The sequence below is a fragment of the Delphinus delphis genome, chromosome 5, assembly GCF_949987515.2.
Source record: "Delphinus delphis chromosome 5, mDelDel1.2, whole genome shotgun sequence".
In the NCBI taxonomy this organism is placed as follows: domain Eukaryota; kingdom Metazoa; phylum Chordata; class Mammalia; order Artiodactyla; family Delphinidae; genus Delphinus; species Delphinus delphis.
The window spans coordinates 44,337,522-44,350,258 of record NC_082687.1 but is presented as its reverse complement, the minus strand read 5'-3'; the positions used below and the strand labels follow the sequence as shown (position 1 = coordinate 44,350,258).

The 12,737-nt window shown below is 34.9% G+C and overlaps 1 long non-coding RNA gene across 1 annotated transcript in view; it reads left to right on the top strand.

Moving 5' to 3' along the window:
- LOC132425873 (uncharacterized) overlaps positions 1-12,737 on the top strand; it is a 306,345-nt gene that overhangs the window by 24,279 nt on the left and 269,329 nt on the right. Inside the window, exons 2-3 of the long non-coding RNA XR_009519518.1 lie at positions 4,163-4,308; positions 6,245-6,316. This is a non-coding gene — a long non-coding RNA (uncharacterized lncRNA). The remainder of the gene's footprint in view (positions 1-4,162; positions 4,309-6,244; positions 6,317-12,737) is intronic.

Genomic DNA, 12,737 nt, shown 5'->3' with positions numbered 1-12,737 from the left:
GAATTTTAGCCTCCAGAACTATGAGAAAATGAATTTCTGTTGTCTTAAGCTACTCACTTTTTGGTAATTTGTTATGGAAGCCCTGGGAAACTAATATTCAGCCTCTTTTTAAGTTGGAGTAGCAGAAAATTAACTTATTAAATTTGGGGAATCCTTCCTCTTTCTCTGGAGTTACTTTAAGTAGCAGCAAGATGTGATGTTGAAGTGGGGAGCATCAGATCCTTGACATCACCAAGCCACACTGGTGTCCCTGATCCCTAAGCTGTCTCCCAGTTGGCCTGCACCTATTTCTTCTCTGAGATATTGACATCTCCCAGGACTTTAAACTAGGACAATAGTTTGCAAATCCCCTCTCTTCTTGAACTCCACAAACCTATTTGGTGGTGTTGCCACCTCTCCAGAACTTGGCCTAAGGAATGGCTCAGAGTTTATTACTGATGCATGTTCTCATTATTGAGGATTATTTTTCTAGCTCTTTATTTTTCTTCCCCCTTGTGGTGGAAAGGAGGTGGCAAATTCTTGCTCATTCATGTAACTTTCTCTGAGATCTTTTTTCCATGTCTTAATTATTTTTTTTCCCCTAACAGTGTAAATTAGTGACTTTCAACTGGAGGTAATTTCCTCCCTAGTGGTCATTTAGAGATGTCTGGAGACATTTTTACTTGTCACAGCTGGGGAGTGGGAGGGTTGCTACTGGCATCTGGTGGGTAGAGGCCAAGGATGCTGCTAAATGCACAGCCCCCAATACTTCCCAATTCCTCTTTGATGTAAATAAATTATTTACATTAAAATATAAAATAGAGCATAGCATTTATTGGGGCTTCTGAATTGGCTAGATAGCTAAACCACCTAATTTAGGAGGAGGAAAAAACCTCCTTTGGAGCCCAACCTTTTTCGGTTTATTGGAGGTGTTCGGATGACTTAGGCAAGTGCATATTTTAGCTAATTCATGCCAGGCTGTGAAGAATGTTGGGCTGAGAATGTATACACATTCCTGCTTTTCTTATCAGCTGTTTAAGCAGGCAACTTCACACCTCTGGGCCTTGGTTTTCTCATGTGTTAGAGGCTTAAACTAGGTTATCTCTGAAATTCCTTCCATTGAATTTTCTCCTGTGATTTAGGAACAGATTGTGAACAGAAATAATTTTTATGTACAGATTCTTAAAGGTACTAATAAAAATCATCTTTTTTTCATGGCATTCTTTGGGAATATGGAGATTGCTAGTTGTTCAATAAAATTTTTTCTCTTCTTTCATGTGCCCATAAATTAGAGTAAAAGGATAAGCTTCTATAATAAAGAGACCCACCAATATAGTGACTTTAAAAAAACAAGACCAGACCACATTTCCCATATTCCTTTGCGTTTGGATGTGCTTAAGTTCTCTCCAATAGGTGAGGGGAGGTGAGGTGTCTAAACTCTGACCCTAGTCCTGAAGGCAGTGGGTGTGCCTCCTTCATGCCTTCCATTTTCCTCCAGCTGGAATCCCTGGTCATCCATTTTCAACCATCTAGGTGACAGTGATGCCCTGGAACCTCAAATGATGGAACAGAGCAGAACTGTCCCACCAAATTGCATTGCTGTCCTCAGAGCTGTTTGGTGTAAGACACAAAATGTTTTTTTTAAGTCACTATATTGTTAGGTGTTTTAATTATAGCAGCATAGCTTTTTACCATAATAAGTAGAGGAATTCTCTACATAAAGACTAAAACAGGAAATTTTTAAAAAGGTGCATGCTGTTATATCCAGTATGAGGTGCTAGTGTTGACTCAATATTTCATCACCAAAATATAAGTGAAACATTTTAAAGCAAGGAGAGGATATAGAAGAGATTAGGTCTATCTTGTTCATAATCTCTTTTTTTGTCACCTGGCTCTGTACCATTTTCTCTTGTAAACTCTGTACCAAATAATAATCCTCATAATCTACTTTGAGTTGACCTGTTTTGTTTTAGGCATGACCTCTGCGATCAGAGAATTATGAGTTTCTCTATCTGCAGTTGCTCAAGTTTAGACTTAGTGTATTTTCTTTCCTACCATACTATTCCTCTTCTGGCTCTCTCTCTTTCTGGACTTAATGCATGGCTGGAACATAGGGCATGTGGCTATCAGCCCTGTGTCTATGCACAACTGTCTACTATAGCCATTTGGAAAGAACACCTGGGAGAGATTTCTTCCCTTTATGCTGCAGGAAGGTAGAGGCAGAGGTAAAGGGGACTGGTGGTTTAGATCATCTTGGCTTTTATTGGAAAGGCAACAACTTCTTTCCAGTATTCTATAAAAATCACTACTGTGTGGCAAATGTTCTCTTTGGCTATTTTTATTATGACTCATCTGTAAATTATAATAGTAGTAATTATTAAGTATTAGTTCAAATATTATCCTAACTCTGAACTGTCGTCATGTTAAATGAGAATTTCATGTTTTAACTATGCAAATAGAAACTATTTTGTTGGGATAGATATTAATTGAATTACAAGATCATGAATAGGAGAAAGACTATACATTGAATATTTAATTTTATATATGTTCAAATGTGGACAAATAGGTTAATCTTTCTCCTATTTATTTTGTTCTGTCTTAAAGGCAAAGTTGATTAGCTGAACTGTGACCTGAATGAAAGTGGCAATGATCATCTTATCAGTCTCTCCTCTTAGCTTTCTTTATACGGACCCATCTTATGTGCTTGGCGTAGGATAGCTTGCAATATGGCTGCTGTTTGAAATGAAAATCCTTCCTAGGTTAGTAAGGTGATTTGGGTTAGAATTAGTTCAGTGACTTTGTTTCTTTAATGAACTTGGAGTATAACTTCTGCTGATAATTTTAAATTGGTTTTTTGGCAAGAAAACTTTTTGCAAGCTTTAACTTGATATTAGTTCATGCGGGCCTACATAATTGATTTTTGTTTTTCAAGTGACAAGATGAGAGTTTAAGTCCATACTTGCTTGCTGTGACTTCCTTTGGACTTGACAAGGAGACCCACCTTTCTTCTGCTGTTCTGAGTAAGCAGCTGTGGATAGTTTCACAGGAAGCAAATCCCCAATAGGGAACTTTTTGGAGTTGTTGCATTTGCTCTTTATGCTCTCTGTGTTTTGATACACTGAACAAGGAATGTTGATGAGACATGAGGCAGAACAGCTTGTTCCTCCACAGCTATTTTGACTTTGCAATGCTGGCAATAGTAAAAAGAAAAAAAAAAAAGTTCAGTGTGTTAACTAAGCAAACACATGGCGCTTGGAAGAAGGCTACGGAACAGCTAGGTTATTCTTGGTATCAAGAACCCTATTGCCTAGGGACTTTGAATTGCAGTTCATGAATGCATAGTACTTGGAGTTCTACATTTCTCTAGGTGTCCTTTGTCTCTGGGTGTGTTAATAGGAGCAAAGGGTGTTGCTAATGACGTAAAATCCAAGTTGTGTTCAATAATCAAATTTTAGTACAAAGAAGATGCCTTAGAAAAAGTGACACCTCAAAGGATTCAGAATGTGATTATGGAAACAAAATTTGTTAAAATAAATACCCATGCTACTTTGGCTATTAATAAATATAGATTATCCTGAAGAAATAGAAAATATCGATACTGGGGATTGGTTTGATTAGTGGCACTGCTAGGGATTTCAGAACAATGTGGATTATAAGCTTGATTTTGTGAGTTATTGCTGCTGTTTTTCACAGAAGTGATAGTGTGCCAGCTTTGAGCCAAGGCTTAAAGAGGCACAGCAAGCTTCCATCTGCCTCCTTTAAGCACCTACAATCTGCCATGAGAAGAACATGCCATAGGTAGCCACAGTTCCTTTTGCCAGGGTCCCAGAATCAGAGATGCAAGGAACCAGCCTGAACATTGGCCAAGCTGAGCCTAATTGAGCTCAGCCAATCCACTGCCAGCCTGCAGACCTGTGAGGGAAAAATAAATATTTTGTTGGTTTTAAACTCTTGAAATTTGGTGGTTGTTTCTTATGCAGCATTATTATAGCAAAACCCGACTAATACGCTTTTATGAGAGGTCTCTAATTTCAGGCTGTTGGTATGTGAGAACCAGAGCATATCTGACACAGTTTTTATGTACTATTTCAGATAGAAACCACTGTTACTCTCTGTGGTTTTTGCAGTGTAGTCAGGTTTACTGACTAGAACTCACAGTTTCTGACTCCTCTCATCTCTTTAGACTTGAACGAATCCCAGTCCTGGGTGTGGCATCTGGCATCTTAAGTGGCCACCTGAAGAGCTGGATGACACAGTCCAGAAGTCTGGTGTGCTAATTCCCATGGAACAAACTTTGGTCACTGGGAAACTGAAGATGGGAGGGAGAAAGTAAGTATCCCTGACCCCTTCTTCCTCTTTTCCATGGACAATTACAACCACACAGCCACATGGCTCATCTGAAGAAGCCCTGTATGGCCAAGCAGATGCTTCTGCTGAAGGATTTCCTCTGTCTTTTTACGACTCATCATGAAGCTGTGGCCAGCATGTTAACAAGTCATTTTGCATGGCTTTCCATCCTTTCTTGCCTCATTTCCCTTTTTTCCTCACTTTCATTGCCCTGGTTTTCACATCCCAAAGAAAGCACCACCACTTAATCTTGATCCAGGCTGTGTTTTCTAGAGACCCAAACTAACACATAGACCTAGACCATCATGTCAAGAAGAAGATGATAAAAATGGTGATTATGATGATGTCACCCAATATGTATTGATGACCACTTACTGTGTGTCAAGCAATATGATGACTGCTTCGAATTCATTTCATTTAATACTCACTACAACTCATAAACTGGGCAATATTATTACTTCATTTTGTAGAGGAAGAAATCAAAGCTTAAAAAGGTTTGATTATTTGGCCAAAATCTCATAGCAAGGAAGTGGAGCCAGCGTATAAACCCAGATATTTCCGATGTCATATCTTATGAGTTAAACCACTAAGTAGCACAAATAAACTGCAGGGTAGGTAATGGGTGCCAAATTGCAATGTCTGTGTGCTCCAGAGCACCCAATACAGTACTGCATATAGTGTACATTTAATATGTAATTTATTGATTTTATAAATAATTTATTAAGCTTCTACTTATTAATAGTATTCTGATAAATATAGACTCATTCTACTAGCATTCGTAGATTGTCAATTTTAAAAAATTAAACTCTAAGAGCCATGTTTAATAGTAAAACATATTTTAAATCAGAAGATCTTTTAGAATTTTATAGGGCTAGAGAGAGACCATAACAATTATCTTTGTATGTTTTATGAAAGTAGTAGTATTTATTTGAACCTGATGAATTTGGAATAAAACGATATTTATGACAGTAGGAGTACTCCTTTTTTTTTTTTTAAACCCTCCTTGTTGCTTTATGGAGGCAGCTCATTGTAGTATAAAAATAGTGAACTGAAAATAAGTGGACCTGAATTCTTCTCTTGAGGTTTTCACTAACAAGCTTATAGTTTTGGGAAAATCAGTTTGGACTAGAGCTTCAGATGCATCGTATGTAAAATGCAAAATTGGTTGAAGGCTATTTCTACCTCTGATAACATTTGTGATTTTCCTGAGGTTATTGGGGAAACTATATCCAGATGGCATCTGAAGACAGAGTTAAAGGCACTCTTTTCATGATATGTACTGTGGACATTTTCAAAACCACAACTAAACATTTACTATACTTTAAGAAGGGAATCAATTGCAGTGGTATTACAGAAGCCACATCTTTTTTTTTTTTCCCCTAAATGCCTTATGTACTCATCGACTTTAATTAGGTATAAGCAGTTTGAGAACATTTTTTGTGATCACCAAATTCCACTTTTGTAAAGATATACTAGCTCAAATGCACAAGGAAACATGTACAAGGCTTTTTATTGTATCCTGTTTGCAATAATAAGAAACTGGAAATATTCATATTTGTCTTTTAGTAGAGGAACAGCTAAATTCTCCTCCTGTTCTCTTTCTCTTCCTCCTCTCTCTCCTCCTGTACTAGTTCTCTACTAGTACTCCTTTCTTCTCTACCACTAGTGCTACAACCACCACCAATAACACAATATTGATGCCACTACCAACAATAATTAATTATAAAGAGCTTATTGTATTGAAGAAGGGAGTGGGGAGACAGTATTGTGGATGGTAGTAAAGGGACTTTTTAAATAATATTTCATATTTTAAAAGGACAAGACATTCTTTTTTATGGCTACCAGTTTAATCTGTTCTTTCTATGAAATCCTTACCAAGTCTAAGATTATGAAAATATTGTCCTATGCTTTTTCCTAGATGCTTCATGGTTCCAGCATTTGTTTGAGGATCTATGTCCCATCTCACATCAATTTTTGTTCATGGAGTGAGGTAGGAGTTGAGGTTTACCTTTTTTCTTCATAAGGGTATCTAATCATTCCAGAATCATTTGCAAAAAGATTTTCTTTCCCCAATAAATTTACATGGCACCTTGGTTGATAATCAATTGACCATATATGCTGTGGGTATATTTCTGAACTGTCTGTTCTATTTGTTCATGTTATTTTTAAGCCAATACCACACTGTCTTGATAGCTTTATCAGCTAGTTTTAAGTCCTCCAACTTTGTCCTTTTAAAATAATATGTTGTATAATCTAGGTCATTTGCATTTCCATATGAATTTTATAATTGATTTGTCAATTTCTTTGAAAAAGATCACTGAGATTTTATTGGGTTTGTGTTGAATGTATACATCTATTTGGGCAGAATAGATAACAACAATATTGCAAATTCAAATTTATGCATGTGGTTTCTCTTTCCATTTATTCAAATCTTTAATTTTTGTCAGAAATGTTTTATAGTTTTCAGGGAAGTGGTCTTGCATTACAATAACGTTCTTAGGTATTTTTGTGATGTTATTGTAAATGATACTGCTTTCTTTCTTTCACTTTTCAGTTGTTTGTTGCTAATATATAGAAATACATTGTCCCCAAAGGTTTTCCATTGCACCTTCCTTTAACCCTTTCATACCTTTGTCATCCCTATGCAATCATTAATTTGCTTTTGGTCACTGTACCTTAGTTTGCACTTTCTAGAATTTTATATAAATAGAACTATATAGATTATACTCATTTTGTCATTTATCATAAATATTTTGAGATTCAGTCATGATGTATCATGTATCAATAGTTTATTCATTTTTGTTGCCAAGTAGTATTCCATTGTGTAAATATGCCATAATTCGTTTATCCATTCACCTGTTGATGGACATTTGGATTTTTCCCAGTTTGGGCCATTATAAATAAAGCTCACATGACCATTTGTGTACAGATCTTTATAATGGACACTTTTTTTCTATTTACCTTGGGGTAAGTACCTAAGAGTGAAATGGCTGGATTTCATGGTAATCTTTTTAAAAAACTGATAACCATTTTTCAAAGTTGTTGTACTATTTTGTAGTTCTGCCATCAGTGTGTGAGAGTTCCAGTTCCTCTATATCTTCACCAACACTTGGTATCACCAACCTCTACTGATTTGTTTTTTAATCTTGATTTTAGCCATTCAAATAGGTGCATAGGAGTATCTCGTTGTGGTTTTAATTTGCATTTCTCTAATTACTAACCATGTTAAGCATCTTTTCATATGCTTATTTGCATTCATATATATATATTGTTTTTGCTTAAGCGTCTGTTCAAATCTTTAGTTCTTTTAAAAATTATGTTAAATTTTTTCTGAATTTTGAGAATCTTTATGTATTCTAGATACAAATTTTTTAATCATGTATATTGTTTGGAAATATATTTTCCCAGCCTGTGGCTTATTGTCTCATTCTCTTAACAGTATCTTTAGAAGAGCAGAAAATTTTGATAAAGTCCAATTTGTCATTTTGTTTTTTCATAGACTGTGCTTTTGTTGTATCTAAATAACCTTTGCCTATCACAGGGTTATAAAAATTATTCTTCCATGTTTTCTTCTAGAAATTTTATAACTTTAGGTTTTTACAGTTAGGTCAATGATCCATTTCTAGTTAATTTTTGCATGTGGTACAAGGTATGGATTGAAGTTTACTTTTTGATTATAGGTACCCAGTTCTAGCATCACTGTTGAAAAGACTATTCTTTCTCCGTTGGATTTCCTTTGCACCAATGTGGAAAACAGTTGTCCATATAGGTGTGGGTTTGGAAACATATATGTGTGTTTCTTCACTGATCTATTGGTATATATTTATACAATTGTCACATTCTCTTCATTACTTTGATTATAAGAAGTCTTAAAATCAGATGGTGTTAACTCTCCAACTCTGTCTTTTCTAGGGTTGTTTTTGACTATTTTAGGTTCTTTGCATTTGCATATGTGTTTTCTGAATTTCCGTTTTTCAGTTTCTGCAAAAAGCCTGCTGGCATTTTGATTGGAGTCGGCTTGAATCTGTAGATCAATTTGGGGATAAATAACATCTTAACAATATTGAGTCTTTTGATTAATGCATATTTTATCTCTATTTATTTTGTTTTTCTTTAATTCTGTTAACAATGTTTTGAGGGTTTCAGTGGTCAGGTTTTCTATATTTTTGTGTGATTTATTCCTAAGTATTTTGTATTTTTTGATGCTATTATAAGTGGCATTTTAAATATTCCATTTCCAATTACTTGTTGCTGGTATACAGTAATCGAATCGATTTTTATGTGTTGATCTTAAATCCTAAAACTTTGATAAGTTCACTTATTAATAGCTTTTACTCTAGGTTTCATCAAATTTTTACACAGATGGTCATGTTTTCTGTGAATAGAGACAGTTTTATATGCTATTTATTACTTTAACTTTCCCCCAAGTTCTGCTTTGACAAAATCATATAGTTTGTACTCTTTTCTTGGTCTGGCTTCTTTGAAACAGTATAATTATTTTGAAATTCATTCATGATCAAACTTCCTCTATATTTGTCCTGATTTTCTGTATAATTTTCCTCTCTATTATTAAGAGTGGAGTGTTTATCTATAAATGTGTATTTGTCTAATTCTCCTTGTACTTCTATCAGTTTGCTTTATGTACTTTGGCCTCTGTTATTAGGTCTGTAAACATTAGGATTGTTATGTCCTTTTGATGATTGGACCCCCTTATCATTGCAAAATAACTCTATTTCTGATAATTTTCTTCTCTCTGGATCCTATTTTGTCTGATATAAATGTATTCACTCAACTTTTATTTTTATTAGTAAGTTTTATCTTTTTACATTTTTTGACTTTTAGCTTATTCAAGTCTTTATATTTAACAAATGCTTTTTTGTAGGCAATGTTTTAGTTTGGACTTGCTTTTTTAAAAAATTCAGTTTGACAAACTCTAGAGAGTTGAGACCATTTATTTTCAGTAAGATTGTTGATATGATTAGGTTTAAGCCATATTGATATTTGTTTTCTATTTGTCCCACCTGTTCTTTGTTCTGCTCTCTTTTTCTACCTTCTTTTGAATTAATTGAACATTTTTTCATAATTCTATTTTATCTCCTTATGTTTTGGCTTAAGGCTATAACTCTTTCTTTTGTTATTTTAGTTTTGCTTTAGGGCTTATAGTACACATCTTTAACTTATAAAAAAGACTACCTTCAGCCATTTCACATATAGTGTAAGAACCATTTCACATATAGTATAAGACCTTGAAAATAGTATATTTCTATTTCTTTTCCCCAACTTTTATGCTATTTCACATGCAGTATAAGACACATGGGAAAACTACCCAAGTCCAGGGTAAGAATCACCCTGAGGTAAGGGCGCCTGGCACCCAGGCAGGCCTGTAAGTAAAAATGCCATTTCACATTTCACATTTAGTATAAGACCATTTCACATATAGTATAAGAACTTGAAAATAGTATATTTCTATTTCTTTCCCCCAATCTTTATGCTATTGCTATCATACATCTTGTTTTCATGTATGCTCTAAACTGTGCACTACATTGCTATTATTTTTAACAATTATCTTTCAAGAAGATTTAGATAAGAAAAATATCTAATATTTTCAATCAAGTAGTTACCTTTCTTGTGCTAATCATTACCTTATGTAGACCCATACTTCCATATTGTATCATTTTCCTTCTTCCTGAAGGACTTTCTTTAACATTTCTTGTGGTGTGAGTTTGCTGTTGATGAATTCTTTCAGCTTTTCTGTGTCTGAAAAAGTCTATTTCACTCTTGTTTTTGAAAGATATTTTCACTGGATGCAGAATTTTAGATTGACAGTTTTCTTTCATACTTTAAAGATGTTGCTTCATTGTTTTCGTGCTTGCACTGTTTCCCACAGAAAATCTGCCATCATTTATGTTTGTACCTCTCTTTGTAATGTGTGTGTGTTTGCATGTGTATGCCTTTACTCTCTTCGTTTTTTAATATTTTCTCTATAAAACCAGTTTTGACCAGTGAGATTATGGTACGCCTTGGTGTAGTTTTTCATGTTTCTAATGCCTGAGTTTGTTCATGTTTCTTGAGCTGCTTGGATCTATAAGGTTATAGTTTTTATCAAATCTGGAAAATTTTTGCCATAATTTCTTTAAACTATTTCTTTGTCCCATGCCTCTCTCCTCTCCTTTGTGAACCCCAGTTTCACATATCCTGGACTGCGTGAAGGTGTTCCACAGCTCGCTATTGCTCTACTTGTATCTTTTAAAATTCTCTTTTCTCTCTGTTTCCATTTTGTATAGTTTCTATAGCTTCAAGTTCACTAATTTTATTTTCCCCTGTTATGTTTAATCTGCAGTTAATCCGATCCAGTGTATTTTTTACTCCACACATTGTATTTTTCATCTCTAAAAGTTTGATTTGGTTCTTTTCTATATTTTCCATGTCTCTATTGAACTTTTTCAACATATGGAATGCATTTAAAATAACTCTTGTAATGTCCTTGTCTGTTAATTCTATGATCTGTGTCATTTTTTATTAAGTTTCAATTAGCTATTTCCTCATTATGGGATATATTTTCCTACTTTTTCATATGCCTGGAAATTTTAAATTTCATATGGGTTTTATCCTGTTGCATCCTGGGTATTTTTATATTCCTCTAAATATACCCAAGTGTTGTTCTGGTATGCTATTAAATTACTTGGAAACTGTTTGATTCTTTGGGTCTTGCTTTTAAGATTTTTTTAGATGTGAGCTTGAACAGTGTCCATTCTAGGGTTGTTTTCCACTGCTTCAGTAAAACCTTCTATATACTCAAAGCCCCATGAAGTTTTCCAGTCTGGCTGGTGAGAATAGGCATTTTTACTTACAGGTACTCTTACCTCAGGGTGATTCTTACCCTGGACTTGGGTAGTTTTCCCATGTGTCTGTGCTGATCAGTACTTTGATAAATACATAAGGGTGGGCTCATTGTAGATCTCTTAGGTTTTCTCTTTGTGCAGCTCGTTCCTCTGTGGTATTCTGCAATAAACTCTTGCTGCCTTGGGAGTCTTGGACCCTCATCACTATCTTCCTAACTCAGTGTGTCTCTTAGTCTCTCTTTCTGAAGACTCTCAGAGTCTTAAGACATAGTCCCAAACTAGGGCTTGCCTCGTTTCCCCCACCCCCATCTTTAAGAATCCCTATTCTTTATTGTCTGATGCCCAGTGTCTTTCAAACCATTGTTTCATATATTTTGTCTGTAATTCGTTTCAGGCAGCAGGATAAATCTAGTCCTTGTTACTCCATCATGGCCAGAAGCAGATGCACATTGATATATTTCTTTAAATTTAAAACCAACCTTGATTTTCTTGGATATACCCTACTTGACCATGTTTTTTTTTTTTTTAAATACTGGTTTCAGGTTTTTTAAAAAAAATTAGTTTATGAAGGGTCTAGTGCTTCAGTTTTCTTTTCCTGTAATATCTTTGTCAGGTTTTTTTTTTTTAAACATCTTTATTGGAGTATAATTGCTTTACAATGGTGTTAGTTTCTGCTTTATAACAAAGTGAATCAGCTATACGTATGCATATATCCCCATATCTCCTCCCTCTTGTGTATCCCTCCCACCCTCCCTATCCCGCCCCTCTAGGTGGTCACAAAGCACTGAGCTGACCCCCCTGTGCTATGCAGCAGCTTCCCAGTAGCTATCTATTTTACATTTGGTAGTATATATAAGTCCATGCCACTCTCTCACTTCATCCCAGCTTACCCTTCCCTCTCCCCATGTCCTTAAGTCCATTCTCTACGTCTGTGTCTCTATTTCTGTCCTGCCCCTAGGTTCTTCATAACCATTCCAGAGTTATGCTGGCCTCATAAAATGAGTTGGGAAGTGTTACCTCTATTTTCTGAGTTTGTGTGTTTGTATTTTTTCTTTCTTGAATATTTAGTAGAATTCACCTGTCAAGCAAATTTTGCTTAGAGTTTTCTTTGTGGAAAGTTTTTGAGTACATATTTAATTTCTTTAACAGATAAAGACCTGTTTAGATGTTCAGTTTCTTCCAGTGTAAATTTTGTTTTGAAGAAATGTGTTCATTTCACCAAAGATATAACATATGTTGACATAAGTGTTTTCATAATATTCCAGTAGCATTCTTTTAAAATCTGGAGAATCTGTCCTGATAGTCCTTCTTTAATTCCTAGTAGTAATAATTTATGTTGTCTCCTTTTCACTTGATAAGACTTGCTAAGCATATATCAATTGAATTAATCTCTTCAAAGAACCAACTTTGACTTTATTTTTAATAGTTTTTTAAATTTTTAAATAGTTTCTCCTTTCCCCCTCTATGATGCATCCTGCCTCCTGCTACTTCACCAGAGATGAAAGCCCTCACTCGTCTCCTCTCTCTTAGAATGGGATCATAACTATGTAGATTTTAATTAATTTAGCT